Here is a 14745-nt window from a genome sequence, read left to right as displayed (position 1 = left end):
CCTCATCTTGCACCCTCATCCACGCTGGAAAAATATTGCTCAATTTCAAGGAGTTAGACTCCATCTCTACAATATATAAAATCCTTTTACAATCCCTTCCTTTCAAAGATCCAAGAGGACACTGGGAAAATGACCTCTCAATTAATATATCAGAAAAGGAGTGGAAAGTAGCAATGCAGATAATTCACTCGAGCTCCATATGCGCAAAGCATACAATTATACAACTCAAAATTATATATCGAGCACATCTGTCTCGACTAAAACTCTCCAAAATGTTTCCAGGGCATGATCCAACCTGCGAACGTTGCAACCAAGCCCCAGCCTCACTAGGTCACATGTTCTGGGCCTGCACCAAATTAACATTATTCTGGACAAAAATTTTTAATTACCTCTCAGACAGTCTTGGACTCACAATCCCTCCTAACCCATTAACAGCTGTGTTTGGGGTTCTTCCAGAGGGGCTTAAAGTGGAGAAAGACAAACAAATTGTGATTGCATTCACTACACTGTTGGCACGCAGACTTATTCTGATAAACTGGAAGAACCCAAACTCTCCTCTTTTAAGTCAGTGGGAAACTGATGTGTTATACTACAAAACATGGCAGGATCTAATCAGTAATATTTTAAAATAAGTTTATAAAGCACAGAGAATTTATTAATTTAGGTATTTTTACAAGCCTTAAATTTACACCGTTTGGCTTGCTCTCTCTCTCAGGGGTGGGGATCGATCTGTTCTTAACATAATTCTTTTTTTTGTAAAAATGTATTGATTGTAATAAAATTAATAAATAAAAAAAAAAAGAAAAGAAATGGGTCTAAAATTTTCAAAAGCAAAGGGGTCAAGATTATTTTTCTTTAGTAGGGGGTTTAACTACAGCAGTCTTAAGACAGTCTGGCAAGACCCCTATATCTAATGATGAGTTTACTATGTCAAGAATACTATCAATTAGCACGCCCGATACTTCTTTGAAAAAACTTGTTGGTATTGGGTCAAGGACGCAGGTGGAGTGTCTCAGTTGAGAAATTATTCTATGTAAAACCGGTAAATCTATCCTGGTGAAAGAATTTAATTTGTTTTTAACGGAGTACTGGGACATAGGAGGATCCGCAATGTTGATGAGATAGATATACTATATTGTTTCTAATATCATTCATTTTTTGATTGAAAAATGCAGGAATAGCCTCACAGGTTTCACTGGAAGTATTTTGGAGGCATTCCTTTTGCGTTACCTGGGTTTAGCAGACGATCAATCGTAGAGAATAAGATTCTGGGATTACTAGCATTGTTATTTATAATCTTAAGAGAAATAGCAGCGCCTCTCAAGACAGACTGCATTATTGTATTCTGTTATTTTAACCTTCAGTATCTTATAGTGGATAGTTAGTTTAGTTTTTCTCCATTTACGCTCAGCTCCACGGCATGTTCTCTTTAAATCAGATATTCTCTGGGTCTTCCATGGTGTAACCATGATAGAAGATTTTTTAACTGTCTTTTCAGGTGCAACTACAGTATGTCAACAGCAGCTCTCACCTTAGTATTAAATTTTTCCACCTTACTATTTACATTACCCTCGCTATTGTAGTTGTAGTAGCACTATAAACGGACTGATGGCTTAGAATATTTGTAAGTTTTAAAGCTGCTAATGAATCAAAGAAGCATTGTTTAACAATATGCTTCTCATGAATGTTTTCTATCAATATTTTTATATTAAATAGTAAAAGAAAATGGTCTGATAGACCAATATCAATGATCTGCATTACATCAACATTTAGTCCTTTGGTAATTACTTTGTGTGTAGGTTGATTAACGAGCTGTCGAAGAGTCCAGGAGGTTCATGAATTCTTTTACTTTTTGGTCACAGTGATTATCAATATGAAAGTTAAAGTCTCAGACTATTAGGAGTGTGTCATAGTTTGTAATTATAATTGACACCAAGTCTGAGAATTTCTCAAAGACGCATTAAATTTAGGAGGTCTATACATGAATAATACTAGAAAGTGAGAATCTCCATGAATAACAACGGCAAGATACTCAAAGGACTTGAATTTACCAAAACTGACATCTTTACACTTAACCAGCTCGAGTAAATGTTTGCTAATCCGCCACCCTTCTTTCCCTGGCGATCTCCACAAGTAAAACTGTAATTCGGAGGCGCAGATTCAATTAAAACAGCCACGCCATCAGAGCTAAGCCACGTTTCACTTAGTGCAATAAAATCAATTTTTCTATCACTAATAAGATCATTGATAAAAAATGTCTTGTTGGTTAATGCTCTAACTTTTAATAGTGCCATATTTAATGTTTTGGAGGAGTATAGCTGAATTCTACATGCGTTATGGGTATTTGGGATAGAAACCAAGTTATTTTTATTAGTGCCGCTCTGTGTGTGCAAATTACCTTGGTGATGCTTTCGGGGAGGACCCGGGCGCCGAATCAATTTGGTTGCCACCCATCCTGCTTGAGTAAACGTGGTCTCTCCCAGAAGAGGTCCCAGTTATCAATGAACCTAATGTTTTGATTCTCACATAAGCCTTTCAGCCAGTTGTTTAATCCCAGCAGACGACTGTAGTATTCGTTTGATCTTCCAAAGAGGGGTAGTGGACCCGAGATGAAGATCCTTGCCGATGGGGTCCTCTCCTTCATGTCTTTGATTAGTGCTGTGAAGTCAGCCTTGAGAATCTCCGACTGTCGGAGACTCACTTCGTTTACCCCGACATGTAATACAATAGATCCCACTGCCCTGTTGTTCTGCTTCTCATAGACTGTCGGCGCACGTGTCATAACATTTTGGACACGCGCACCGGGAAAACAAGAAAGAAACGATTTCTGATTAGGGCATGCGATGTTGAGATTTCTTACAATTGAATCACCCATCACGATTACATTACCTGGGGTTGAAGGCAAACTGGGGACGCAGAGATGGTCCAACCGGTTCTGGGTCGAGATGCTCACCTGTACCGATGGAGGTGTTCTAGCCATGAACCCCCGCCTGCATAGCTGAAACACGCCGAGGTCTTCATCGGTGGCATCGTCGCTCCGACGAGGCGCGGGGTGATGCTCACTTGGCCTTGGAGGTGTGCGGCACAATGTGGAGTCGATGTTACTGAAACCCTGTGTGTTAAGTTGTTTTCAAATGGCGGGGATGGTTTTTCCAGTAACCGAGCCTTCAAATCCCTTAGGTACCTCCGTCTGGACAGGAGTTTCTGGATCTGGTTGTCAAGAGCCTGGAGTTCTTCTACGACGGCGGCAACACAATTCATCTCACTGTTGACCATTCTTTACTTCTGCTTCCGCTTTGTGCCCTAGGAAAGAATGAGAGAGAGAGGTTAGACTGACTCAAAATAACATTTTTTTGGATTAATGCAAAGTCCGGCTCCTACTAGTGAGTGCAGTACAACTCGGACCTGCTGTAAGTGTTCTTTCCAGGTGCTGGAATAGATGATATCATCATCTAGGTAGGCAGCACTATACAAATTATGAGGATGGAGCACTTTGTCCACCAGACGTTGGAATGTCACTGGTGCCCCATGTAATCCGAATGGAAGAACACGATACTGGCAGTTCCCGTTAGGGGTACTAAATGCTGTCTTTTCCCTTATAGTGTCCATTAACACTAGAATTACCAGAGCCTACGAAAAAACTCGTAATTCCGTCCCACCTTAAACTGCTTCTTAAATCCCTTCACACTCTCGCCAGCCTTTGTCTTCTAAATGTGCTGATAAAGAGAAGCTAGGAGCAGCCGGCTATTCCATCCCCCCACCAATTTAGAACGTGCACGAACTTCTCTCAGCTCATGCCTTGATTGAGTATCTGGGAGTGAAGTGGAGTTTTAGAGTGGAAATAATAGATCGTTATTTGGAACACACGCATTTCATGTCTGTTCAGTTTCTACAGTAATCTGTGTCAACAGATTGTTAAAACAGAAAAGTTTTTTATATTCTAGTAGTAGATGACAAAATGTAGGCATAAACTATATAATGTATGAGCCTGAAGTCCAAATAGCAAAGAAACATTTTCACAAGAATAACACAATTGCGCTTTTATTCAAAAATATAACTGCAGAAACAAAAAGCCGCCTTAACATGCGACATTGACACCAGTTTGTTGTAACTGCCTCCGTGGTTCAATAGACTCAGCCCCCGCTTGGGAATCAAGGGGTCACGAGTTCGATCCTGCGCCCCTCCGTTTTGAGAAGTAAACTGCTCTTATTCTTACTGTTTTAGAATAAAAGCATACATTTGATTTCAGTCTGTAACAGCCGGTGCAATATATGATCCTTGTAAAGGTTAGCCTTTTTTTTTTTCTTTTCACTTTTCATTCTCTCAGTCGCGTTCAGAATCAATCCATACAACCCCATCTGACATGGCTGTTTTCACTAAAGACGCGCTTATAGCTCTGCAGTGTACCACGATGCATACTAACGCCAAACAAGACCCCCCACCCGGGTTCTGACACACAAACGCTGGCGAAGCTGCCTTCTTTGTATCTCACCATCACTTGCTTTTCTTTTTATTCAGTTTTATTGAGTGTTCCTGCCAGTCCCCGCATGTTGCTGTATGCTATTTCTTTTGTACTCCAGGAAATGCAGAGGAAAGAATGGTAAAGACCAGTAACTTCGGCGCTATATGCAATCATCAGACACTCCCCATCTGCCCGTTGTTTTGTTATACTTTTCAATACTTTTATACTGCTCAAAGCGGGCATGCTCAAAAATACACGTAATGCCACGAAAAGTGCACGCAGACTTTATTTCGCAAACAAAACAAGTGCACTTTATTTTCAAAACTACCTGTATAACCGAAGAAAAAAGAAAGCAAGTTACAGTAGGCGATTGATACGACAGCTTGCATGGTGCAATGCTAAGAAGTGCTGATTTTCATTCCGTGCTATATAAAATCATCACATTCAAATATTAACAGTTCCCACACACCCAAGGACCGTCCTTCCTACATTTACGACACGTGTACTTGTTGCCGTGTACACACCTCTCTGTGCTATGGTTTCTATTACACTGAATGAGCACCTGACACTGTACTTTCTTCCCTGGGGGAAGGTCCCGCATCAGAGAATTTCCAGTTCCTGCATAAATTCACACCGATCTGACGCTGTTTGTTTCAAATAATATTGCATTAGTGCGATTATATTTTCACATATATTGCCTCTTTCTTTCAGGTGTGTAATAGAAACCACAGCATAGAGAGAAGTGTGTACACTGCTTCTTACAGGAAAAGGCGATGGAAAAAGTGCACTTGAATAAAAGTGCACTTTTGTGATACTTTTACACCAATATATGTTCCTGTGTTTGAACGACACGGGCAGATGGGGAGTGTCTGATGATTGCATATAGCGCCGAACTTACTGCTCTTTACTATTCTCTCCTCTGCGTGCCCTGGAGTACAAAAGAAACAGAATACAGACGCGCTATAGCTCTGCGTTGTACCACGATGCATACTAACGCCCCCCACCTGGGTTCTGACACACAGACGCTGGCGAAGCTGCCTTCTTCGTATCTCACCGTCACTTGATTTTCTTTTTATTCAGTTTTATTGAGTGTTCCTGCCAGTCCCCGCATGTTGCTGTATGCTGGATATGTTCACATGTATTGCCTCTTTTTTTCAGGTGTGTAATAGAAACCACAGCATAGAGAGAAGTGTGTACACTGCTTCTTACAGGAAAAGGCGATGGGAAAAGTACACTTGAATAAAAGTGCACTTTTGTGATACTTTTACACCAATATATGTTCCTGTGTTTGAACGACACGGGCAGATGGGGAGTGTCTGATGATTGCATATAGCGCCGAAGTTACTGGTCTTTACCATTCTTTCCTCTGCATGTCCTGGAGTACAAAAGAAACAGCATACAGCAACATGCAGGACTGGCAGGAACACTCAATAAAACTGAATAAAAAGAAAAGCAAGTGACGGTGAGATACGAAGAAGGCAGCTTCGCCAGCGTTTGTGTGTCAGAACCGGGGGTGTCTTGTTTGGCGTTAGTATGTATCGTGGTACACTGCAGAGCTATAGCGCGTCTTTAGTGAAAACAGCCGTGTCAGATGGGGTTGTATGGATTGATTCTGAACGCGACTGAGAGAATGAAAAGTGAAAAGAAAAAAAAAAAAAGGCTAACCTTTACAAGGATCATATATTGCACCGGCTGTTACAGACTGAAATCAAATGTATGCTTTTATTCTAAAACAGTAAGAATAAGAGCAGTTTACTTCTCAAAACGGAAGGGCGAGGATCGAACTTCGTGACCTTTGATTCCCAAGCGGGGCTGAGTCTATTGAACCACGGAGGCAGTTACAACAAACTGGTGTCAATGTCGCATGTTAAGGCGGCTTTTTGTTTCTGCAGTTATATTTTTGAATAAAAGCGCAATTGTGTTATTCTTGTGAAAATGTTTCTTTGCTATTTGGACTTCAGGCTCATACATTATATAGTTTATGCCTACATTTTGTCATCTACTACTAGAATATAAAAAACTTTTCTGTTTTAACAATCTGTTGACACAGATTACTGTAGAAACTGAACAGACATGAAATGCGTGTGTTCCAAATAACGATCTATTATTTCCACTCTAAAACTCCACTTCACTCCCAGATACTCAATCAAGGCATGAGCTGAGAGAAGTTCGTGCACGCGTTCTAAATTGGTGGGGGATGGAATAGCCGCTGCTCCTAGCTTCTCTTTATCAGCACATTTAGAAGACAAAGGGCGCTGGCGGAGAGGTGTGAAGGGATTTAAGAAGCAGTTTAAGAAGCAGTTTAAGCTTGTCCTAGTCGCTCAAGGAGGTCGTCCACTCGCGGCATCGGTAGACATCAAATTGGGAGACTTGGTTAACCTAACAGACATCATTGCAAAAACCCCGACTTCCGTCAGGCTTTCCAACCAAAACGATAGGACTGGACCAGTGATTATAACTTTCCTCTATCACACCTAGATCCAACATTCATTTGATCTCCAGCTTCAATTCTGTCTTTTTTGCATTGGGGACTCGATATGGGTGTTCTCTGGCTATTTCCCTGGGTTTCATCAAAATGTCATGTGCAACCAGGGAGGTTCGTCCAGGTTTCTCACTTACTACCTCTGGGACAGTCAGGATAACTGCTTCAAGCTCCTGTCATTGTAGGGGGGTCAGATTATCACCGAAGTTGAGGTTTAATTTATGAGCAAAGAGTGAGCAGGGCTGTCTGGAGTAGGGATCGGGATGCCTTTCCTTCCGGGGTCCCCTTCCTTCCACGGTTTTAGCAAATTAACATGATAAATTTCCTCGCTGGGCTGATGATTTGGTTGTTTAACCAAATAATCGACCAGCCCCTTCTTCTCCTTAACTTCATTCAGGACTTGCCAATGTGCCAATAATTTGGAGTGAGAGGTAGGAACCAATACCATGACTCGATCCGCCGGGCGGAACTCTCGAAGGGACGTACCACGGTTGTAACAATGGACCTGGGCTGCTTGTGCCTTCTCCATGTGTGATTTTAGTATAGGTCTAATTTTAGCAAATTTATCAGGTAATTGCATGATATATTAAAGTATATTTGTAGAGGGGAGTGCCTCTTCCTCCAAACCCTGCTTTAATATGTTCAGTATACCTTGAGGTTGTCATCCATATAATAACTCAAAGGGAGAGAACCCTGTGGAGGTTTGTGGGACTTTTGTGATATGCAAAAAGGATGTGGGGGGGGAGCTGATCCCAGTTCCTTTCATCCTCATTGATTACCTTACTTAGCAATTGTTTGAGGGTTTGATTGAACCTCTCGACTAGACCATCGGTTTGAGGAATGATATACTGAGGTCTTCAAATGTTTTATTTTTATTAATTTAGCAGTCTACCCGAATGTCTCAGAGGTAAAAAGCGCCCCTTGATTCGTCAGGATTTCTTTAGGAATGCTGATCTCACAGAGATCCCTACCGACTCCTCTGCAATAGTCTGTGAAGTCGCTGAGTGCAAGGAAACAGCTTTGGGATATCGGGTAGCATAATCTGCCAGGACCATTACATATTTATGACCCCTGGCCGAGGGCTCTAGGGGTCCCACCAGGTCGACCCCTATTCTCTCACAGGGGATGTCAATTAAGGGTAATGGGACTAAAGGAACATGTCATTCCTAGGAATCTGCCACAATTGACCTTCCAGACAGGACATACAAAATCGATGGACTTCCTTAATAATCCTAGGCCAGAAAAATCAGAGCTTAATCTGCTCTAGTGTGTTTTCGGGGCCCAAATGGGCTCCCAGGAGGTGGGTATGAGCCAGTTCACAGACTTGTCGCCGGTAAGTCCGTGGAATTAACAACAGTGACCGAACCTCCCTCTCGTGTTCTGCCACCCGATACAAAAGGTAATTATTTAACACAAAGTAAGGACCCTGTGGCATGGGATGTAGTGTGTGTTGGCCATTTATCGAAACTACTGCATGTTTTGCAAATTTAAGGGAGTCATCATTCCATTGCCCCCTTTTAAATGAAGCCGGGGTCTGCCTAAATTGAAACTGCAGATGGGTGAGGGCATCAGATTCAACCTCAGGGGGCGTGGTTTCTTTCTGAGCGGGAGCAACGCTTGAAGATGACGTGTCAAGCTGCGACAGCTCGGCCATTACACGTCAATGTTAGAGGCTGTAAACACGTTGTGGAGGTAGCAGTAAAATGGGGATTGGAGGATTTTCGAGTACCACCACCACCGTTTTACTCAAGATGCCATTGTGGCAGATGTAATAGATGATAGACTCCTACGATCGGACGCCCCATAAATACAGGCTAGACTGGTCTTTACTTTAAGCCATTGTCAAGACAACACTAGATGGCAATCAACAATGTAAATGTTACTGCCAGAATCAAATAAAGAAGCAACCTCATGGCCCTTGACTGGCGCTACTCGCATATTTGAAAAGGCCAGAGGATTAGTGATAGCACAATGCCCCCCCAACTCAGTGTCTTTCCACAGACACCTTTGTCACCTCGCAGAACCATTCGCTGTGCATCAGAGTTCACCAAAGCATGCTCCACAATGTAAGAGTGGGACTCCGAATCAGGGACACAACTCCATATAGGTTCACAGGGATTCCTTTCTGTATCTCCCAAGAAGGTTTCCACCCTAATGTTTTTAATAATCCCTAACAGAGAGATCCTGCTGTTGTAAGATTGAGTTTAGGTGCAAGGGCATTTATTAATAAAGCAAAGGACATCTGTTTTGACTATTCATCGGGCATTTTTCTTGTTTTGCCTTAGCCAACACCTGACTTTGTGCCAAAGTGCAAAGGCCTGTTCTTGGAGGGGTTTCTTTGGATTAAATTCCCAGTCCATTATATCCCTCACTTGCCAATCCAAGGCATCCCCACCATTCACAAATTACTTTTCCTTTGTGGGGCTTTTGGGTTCAGTCCCCATCCTTGGGAGCCCATAATAAGTTTCCACTGTTTTCCTTTCTGAACTCGACCCTCGCCTGTAGGTCCCCTGCCTACGGTTCAGGTTCTCTCTGGAGATATCTGGTTTGGAACATGCCCCAGATCCCCCGGACACACACCATCAGACCCGAGCTCGGCAACGTGGGGATGGTATTCTCCTACTTGACTGTTCTTCAGTTGGTTGGGACGAGTGTGAGTTGAGACTCTGTTCTGGGTTGGCTTCCGGTTCCAAAAGGAGGCCATCATCCTGCCGACTATGCCACTGTGAAAGAATGAGTCTTAACACACGAAAAAGATTTGGGGCAGCCACCCTTATATTGTTCATGTCTGCAAATGGGTATTCAAATGAACGTAGCAGTGCTCTCTTTGAGTTCCAAGAGTGAACTGATTTTGTTTTTGAAAAGTTGACAGCTTTATAAGCCGAAAACAGTGACAGTGATGTCAGTCTGGGTGCCAGAACTAGAAGTAACATTGTTGTTGAGTTAGGCAGGTTTTCCCATATTTGGCCTGCAGAGATAACAGAGGTTGGTTTAGTGCACCCCACCACCCCTTGGCCTGGCGGGTAATTACCTCCACTTGATCCACTTGGCTCCCTCCTAATCGTACTTGTGTGACACAAGGCATGCAGTATATTAAATCCTTTGGATTCAGATTTGGTGGGTGTAGAGACCAGAGTCTTCAGTATTAATCCATAAAGTGAGGTAAGAAAAGTCTCTGGCAGGCTTGTAAAATCCCTCAGTCATCTGTGACTTGTGAGAACTTTAGATGAACTGAATGACCACATGGTTCCTAACAAAAGGAGGTCAACCACACTTACTAATTTCTACATTGTAGAAGGATACTTGGTATTGAACAAGACCATGTCAAAAGTATGCATCCCCAGCTCATTGTTAGAATTTTAGTTTTTTTTCCTTTATTTATTTGAAAGATATCCCCCTCCAAAAAGGTCAATCAAAAAGATAGTAATTGAGATTCCAAAGGCAGGTGGACTTTAAAATGAACCAATGACTTTTTGGTTTAGAATTAAGAGTGACTGCTTACAGACAAAAATAAATCTGTTTAGCCAGACATTGCTTGCCGTCTGGTATATTGTGTATTAATGTTCACTACCCAAAGCCTAAGTAGATTTAATATTTTATATATCTAATATGTGCAGATCCCATTGCCTTACACCTCACTGTCTTAATTAGTCATTTTGAACCCCTAGTATGAGACTGATCCCTGCTATATCATCTTCTCCCCAGGATACTGCACTGCATAACCTTTGACAAGCTACTATTTAAAAGTTAGTTTATCTCATGTTTTAGCTCTGTGCACTGCACCATTACTAAAATACTTCACACCAAGCCTATCTGTGTGTGGTCAAATCATCTGCCATCCATGTTCCACAATTTTTGGCTGTGAGCAGAAGATAGTAAAGAAGGTAACTGACTGTTCGCCAATGTGGTTGCACTGTGCAATGTCTTATTTTCACAACCCTGGCTTCTGCTGTGTTCTGCTTTCACTGAGAATATACTTTTAACTGTGAACAAGAAAGTAAAAGAATTGAATGGAGTAGGTTGTACACTGTGACCAGACCAAAGGCTATTTAAAGAGAGTGATAAACAGAAGTTTTTTTTAAAATTAGTTTTACACTGTACACTTTTTTTGTGTCTGCTTGTCTGTAGGGTGACACTGTACATTTTTGTCTTCCTACTAGCTTATTGCTTATCCTATCCCATACCTGTGTGTTATAAACAGTATTGCAAGAGGTTTGGTGGCTTGTGCTGTTTTATTTTACAAATCACACCAAATGACTTCAAATTTGCATTTGTGGCTGTTTGTATGAAAATAATCTAAACTATAAGCAGCATTGATGTAGAAAAGGAAGATACTGCTTAAGCAATTTTTTAAACTTTTTGTCGGAAGTGTAAGGCATTATTTTCTTAGACTCTCAAAAAGCATCTCATATGGTTCCTAAGCAAAATAAATACTGAAGAAGCTCAGAGTTGTAACTTAAAAGATAAAACTAAATTTTAACATGTCTAGTAGGCCATGTTAAAAAAGTGTTATGATTTCTACATGATGTGACTGAAATGTATGGAAATACTTTAATAATGTCTGAATTGTTTGACCTTTAATTTACTTTAATTAACAGTGGAGCAGTGGGGTTGATCAAGGAAAAATGTGTCTTTGTCCTGAACATTAAGGAGGGCACTGCATATCTCAAGTGCTGATGAATCTGAAAATAAGCATGGCACTTGTGTTAATTTTTTTGTATTTTGTAAATGTGTTTAGTCAAATTGATGCTTTATTTATAGTTTTCTGTTACAGGATTGCATGTAGCAGACTCTGCTTGGATGTGTCATTGAGTGCTAGAAAACTAGAAAAAATGTAACATATAAAACATCTTTTAATCAACTGAAAAGTGAACATAGCTTAAATTTAATCCTTCTTTATTTCTATTTCAACTAAAAGACATAAAGACTTTACATAAGGAGTTATGTGCTTGTAGTTTCTAGTTCTAATAACAATTCTTGCGGCAGCATGTTGCATTAACTGAAGGCTGCTTATATGCAATTGTTTAAGCAGCCTGTGAATAAAACATTGCAATTTCCCTCCCTACTAGATTTAAATACATGAGTTAATTTCTCAATATCATCCATATTTAGGAACCATCTTAATTTTCCAATATTTTTACAATAGAAAAAAAGTGGTATTACATAGTGTTTTTAAATAAGTGACTGCTGTTAAAGATAATGCCTAAGTTGCTTGCCAATTCAGTAAAATTATTAATGTTTACATCTATTTAATTACAAAGTCACAGCATATTGTGGCATGTATAATCTAATATTTCAGTATTGAAAGGCCATGAAATGTTGTGAAAAATTTTGCCCCTTCCTGATTTCCTCTATGTTTGGTTATTCATAACATTTAATTGTTTCTGATCTTCAGGCAAGTCCACCTTAATAAAAAGATAAGTGTCTCTGTGACTGTCTGTGTGTTTGTCTGTTTGCTATTTCTGCATCATTCCAAAAGATGGAGCATTACAAGCATTTTTAGTAGTAAAATGCTTTGCATTTGTTATTCCAATACATGGTATATCTCAAACGTTAACGGTTCTTTTATGAATCCAATACCAAGTGGCATATAACAGAAACATACATCACATGGTACACTTAACTCTGAGGAATATGTTGATTACTTAGATTTCAACCTGTATTAGGTGGTTAGCGTAGCCAGTTTAGTATAATACAAAAGACAACTTGAGTAAGCAAGATACACAGTTTTTAAATGATCATTGAATTTATTGAAGGAAAAAAGTTCATTAACACCTGTATCAGCCATGTGAAAAAGTTATTGCCCTTCTTAACTTAATTCTTGATAGTGCCACCTTTAGCTGCAACATCTGTAATCACACACTTTCAGTTATATTAGAGCAGTCTTTGTCATTATTGTGGGGAAATTTTGGCCTGGTCCTCTCAAAAAAAAATTATTTAATTCAGTCTCTTTGGGGGTTTCTACAGTGAATTACCCATTTAATATCTTGCCACAACATATCAATGGATTTCAAGTCAGGACTTTTAATAGGCTACTCCAGAACGTTAATTTTGTTCTTTGTTTTTTTTTTTCCTTCAACTATTCAGAGGTGGACTTGCTGTTGTGTTTTGAATCATTGTCCTGTCCTTGAGTTTCGGTTCACGAACTGATGACAGGACATTCTTCTTCAGTACTTTCTGATAGAGATCTGAATTCATGCTTCCCTCAGTTATGGCAAGTTGCGCGGCCCTCAAGCAACAAAGCATCCTTACACCGTCACACTACCACAGCCACTTCTGGTTGCGGACATAATGTTCTTATATTGGAAAGCTTTGTTAGTTTTAGGCTAGATGTAACGGGAAACGTCTTCCAAAAAGTTCCATTTTTGTGTCATTCGCAGATTTTTCCTTAGAACCTATCTAATAATTGTTAGCGGAAACCGTAAATATCCTCCACAATTTTTTTGTCTTTTTTCGTGGAAATACTGTACTGTAGAGAGAACAGGAAGCAACTGTAGAGGAAAATGCGGCTTGGGATGGTGAAAGTAGCCAATAGAATTTGAAACTGCAACTCCCAGCAGTCCCTGCAGTGGCTCTGATTGATCTCCTGCTGAGGGGGCTGTTGGGGTCAAAGGATGTCAGCGCAGCTTTTAAAAACGGGGCCGGTGACCAAAAGCAAAAAAAAAGTTTTTGTAATTTGTGTTTCAAGTTACTGTCTGTCTGCCTTCTTTTGGGTTACCTGTACTTATTTGTTTTGTCCTGGATCGTTTCGTGGTTGGTGTCTGAATTGTCTGCTGTCTGCCTATGTACATGAGGACTATTCATGGCCATCCTGCAAAGAAAGGAGCACTCCTGAACCCGTCCACCCGTCTTCACAATTTCAGGAACTAGCGGTAAGACTATCTTTACATTCCCATTCAACGTGTGGATCTCTGGATTATCAATTTTCATCATTACATTTCATCCTTTGCCGTTTTTCATGATTTTCTGTTTGTGCTTTGTTGTATTTAATGTGTAATCGCTGTAAGGGGTACAGGGGTGGTATCGTTGTTTTTATTTGTTTTCATTACATTCATTTGCTGTTTGATTACCGGTTTGCTTTGTTTTTGTCTTTGTTTGTTAGCGTATGTGGGTCAGGCCAAGGCTGGGTGCATCCCTGGAATCTCCACCATAAAAATAAATAAATTGCCGTCTTTTCTATGGTATGAATCTAAACTGCACCGGACCGCTACAGCGTTATTCATTTCTCCTTGCTGCTGATTGACTGTGATGTATCTCCAGCTGAGTGTTGTTGTGTTTTCCGTTTTGTTCCTCTTAACCCTTAAACTGCCTAAACCGGCTATAGTCGTTTCCCAGTGCCATTTGCGAGCATGCAGGAGCTGATCAGTCAGTGCTGTACATTCATTGAGCAGCCAATTCATGACCACTCCCAGCCCCTTGTGAGCTGGGGGGATGAACACACCCCTAGAAAACATGGACATTCCTCAAAAAAATCCTCTTAAAAAACGCTGATAGACTACCTTCACATTGCTCCCTTATTTGTTGGGCTTACTTGCGGCTGCTGTGCTGCGTGATATGCTTCTCACGCGACGCTACACTTACTTAAAAGCCTGAACAGTATCTGTCCTTTTTGGCTGATTGCTTTGTTTCTCTCTCCTCCCCCAGACATCCTCTGCTTCTGTTGGGGGTCCCACTTCCATTGTGCTCCACTATGATGTTTGTCTATTCTTTAATCGAGAACTAACTGCATACTGGGCTTGTTTTACTTTTGAAAGAGCCGTGTTTGAATAAAGTTTCTGTCTCTACAATCTCCTGTGTTTCT

The 14745-nt window shown here is 40.7% G+C and overlaps 1 protein-coding gene across 2 annotated transcripts in view; it reads left to right on the top strand.

Annotated features, from left to right (window-relative positions):
• smg6 (SMG6 nonsense mediated mRNA decay factor) overlaps nt 1-14745 on the top strand; it is a 529891-nt gene that overhangs the window by 319224 nt on the left and 195922 nt on the right. The window lies entirely within an intron of this gene.

Source organism: Polypterus senegalus, chromosome 6 (assembly GCF_016835505.1).
Source record: "Polypterus senegalus isolate Bchr_013 chromosome 6, ASM1683550v1, whole genome shotgun sequence".
Taxonomy (NCBI): domain Eukaryota; kingdom Metazoa; phylum Chordata; class Cladistia; order Polypteriformes; family Polypteridae; genus Polypterus; species Polypterus senegalus.
Note: the sequence above shows the minus strand (reverse complement) of the source record. Positions and strands in the feature narration are given on the sequence as shown.